Here is a 3241-nt window from a genome sequence, read left to right as displayed (position 1 = left end):
TCTTTGCTATTCACTCCTTCCCATCCTACGCAAACTGTATTTTCTCGGTATATCTCCCTCAAAAGCTGTATACAGGCGTGGCCTATGCCCATTCCTTTAAATATATCGCACAAAATTTCCTGATTAACGTTGTCGTATGCCGCAGTGATGTCTAGAAAGGCCACGTACAAAGACATATTTTCTATTTTAAATATTTCTATACACTGAGTGAGAACAAACAGGTTATCTTTTAACCGCCTGTCGACTCGAATGAAGCGAATGAAGCAGCCGCATGAACGATACGCCAGCTGGTGGCGAACAACAGCATTGCTGATAGCGCCTAAGGTCCTCCATTTGGGGAGGCTGTATTTGTTCGTGGGCTTCTCTTTCGTGGCGAACGACAAATGGTTAAATAACTACGGGCAGTTTGTACTAAGTCGGCCAAAGCTTGGCGCAGCGAAGCACGGACCCGTCGCCACTCGTACTCCCCGTTGACCGACACGTCTAGCTTCGGGATGTGCGGCTTCCTCCTCGGGAGTACGCAGCCAGGCTATGCACTATAGAGCGGAGGTTGCGGGTGATGACTCCGTCGGCGGGCGTGGCTTAGCTACTGCGCATGCGCGGCTTGGCTAGGTGATGCGGTATTTGGTCGCTAGACGACGGGATGCGTGCTTCCTCTTTCTGTCTATCTTCTTTCTCTCTCTACTTCTTTCGCTCTCTTTCGTTCGTTGATCTTCTCTCTTTCACTCTTTTTCTTTCTTTCTGCATTTCTTTTTTTTTTCTCTTTCTTTCTCATTCTTTATATGCTACGTTTCACTCTCTCTCCTCCTCACCATCACATCTCTCCTTCTCACGTAGGGAAGCTAACCAACATGCGGAATTCATATGGAGGGTAAAACGAGGGCATTTCTAGAAATCCTTTCCATGCATTTAAAGTCGACGCTGGTAGGTTGGAAGGAAGGCGTTTATGTGCAGAAATCAGGTATATGTATTGGTTCTGAAGTTGCTCCGGTTCTTAGTGATTTATACCTTAGCAAGGTTGACAATCTTTTGGAAGGCGCCTTAGGTAATTCGGTTATTAAGGTTTTTCGTTATGTGGACGATTACTTGATTTTTTGTAGTGGTGAGGACTTTGAAAAGGTGGTAACTTCCGTGAGCGAAAAATTTGAATTAAATGGAGGAGGGCTGAGCTTTACTAAAGAGGTGCCTCAGAATAATGGAATACAATTGCTAGACATTTCCTTAACGTTCCAGAAGAACCACGTGTGCTGGCAGTATTCTCATAGATCTTCGAAACCGCTGTTAAATTTTTCGTCGAAGCACTCGAAGGTAGTAAAAAACGGCATCGCCATGTCTTGCCTTAAGTCAGCCCTCACCAGGTCGTGTGAGCACAAAATGAGTGATAGCTTTAACGCACAGGTTACACGTCTTTTAGATGTAGGGTATCCTCGTGATGCAGTGGCCACGGTCGCTGAACGTTTAAAGTCTATTGTGTTAAGTCCAAGCATGGTTGCAGAAAGTGATAGGAAGAAACGTGTCGTAGGTATACCGTACATTCATCGCGTATCTCACAGGGTAAAAAAAAGTAGGAACTAGATACGGCGTTAATGTTATTTTTACGGCTGCCAATAAGCTAGGTAAGATTTGTACCGCTTTGCAGAGGAAGAATGAGCGAGTAAAAGACAAGAAGCGGACCGATATTTGTTTTGTAAAGCAAACCAACAAATTTACTGATTGCCGTACAAGTGTGGTGTACAAGGCCCTTTTCAGCTGCAGCCGCTTCTACGTAGGACAGACGGGCCACTGCATTAACCAGAGATTATTGGAACATAAGAGATCTCTAATCGGAGGCACACCTTTTAATCTATCTTTACATTGTCGAGATTGTAAGTGCACGCCAAAATTCAATGAATGCGCAGTGTTGTACCGGCATAGAAATGAAGAAACGCGCCTGATGATTGAAGCATGGCATATCGAGAATAGTGGAAGCGCATGCGTGAGCCAACCGTCGATTAATTTTATGCGCATAAAGATGAAATGAAATGCCTTAACAGTAATCTTCCACGTAGACCGCCACGCGTGCCGGATTCATAGGTTCGCCTGTTGCATGGGCATGCGCAGATAAGTTTTCGTGCCTTCTTTCTTTTCAGCCGTTGTGCGTCTCTTCAGTTGTTAGTCGGCGTTTGTGGTGTCCTGACTTCTTTCTTGTGTCCGTGTTTGCACGCCCTGTCTTTTTAGAATAATTACTTACCAACTAGCTCAGCTCTCTGTTATTCTAAGATTCCTCCTTTGCTCCTCAAGCTGCTCCAGAGAAAAAATGTCGCTGATTCGCATCGCACACGCCAGCGCGCGCAACAGTCGGCAGATTTGTGCACAACGGCTTGGTCCTACCAAGCCCAAGAAGGTGACATGTATTTAGTGAAACGTCTTAGAGTGTAGTGAGCATGCACACACATGCGAAATAAAAGCATCCATCTAGAATACCGCATCTAAATAAGTGGTGTCATTCACTGTTGCAGACATTTCGACCGAAAGAGAGAGTTGCTGAAGTGCGGCTGCTACAACCGCCGCCGACAATGGCAGCCAATTTTCAGCTGGATGAGCGCCCCGCCAACAATCGCGTCATGACCTCATGACCGTGAGCGGCGGCGACCTTTGAGCGAGCGACCGGCCATGGCGGCCAATTTCCAGGGGGAGGCAAAGCACAGCTGAAGTAGGCTAGCTGAAGCAACCGCCGACCTTCTCGATGCATTTTGGACGCGCTACATGCAACACAATCGAGCCTGCTTGACGCCATCGCGAGGCTTTTCGCGTACAGGTAATGCACAGAAAAAAAACAAAGATAATTTACGTGTGAGAAAATCCGGCGCTGCTTTCTGCCTGCCATCAGAGTGAAATCACGAACAGATATAGGCTTACTCCCTTCTCCTCCACCATTTGCAAACGGCGACGACGCGGCTGTGTGACTGCTCCAGCGAAATGCTGAGCGGCGTGTCGACACTTATATGCGCAGTGAAGCGTAATAAGGAGCAGCACATACCTATACACCAGAGCACGCCTGTCCAAGGTAAATGTAGATGGTGGCGAAGCTTCCATAGAAGCCCATAGGTTCAGAAAATGGCCACTCATCAGCTGCTCACGGGGCTTAGCGCCATCTGTGTGAGGAGGGAACACTTCCGGCGGAACAAAAAATAAAGCGAATGTGATGCAATATCCAGTAAAAAAAGTGACGTCATTTTGTTGTCACCAGCACGAAATTTGT

The sequence above is a fragment of the Rhipicephalus sanguineus genome, chromosome 11 (genome assembly GCF_013339695.2).
Source record: "Rhipicephalus sanguineus isolate Rsan-2018 chromosome 11, BIME_Rsan_1.4, whole genome shotgun sequence".
Taxonomy (NCBI): Eukaryota; Metazoa; Arthropoda; class Arachnida; order Ixodida; family Ixodidae; genus Rhipicephalus; species Rhipicephalus sanguineus.
Note: the sequence above shows the minus strand (reverse complement) of the source record.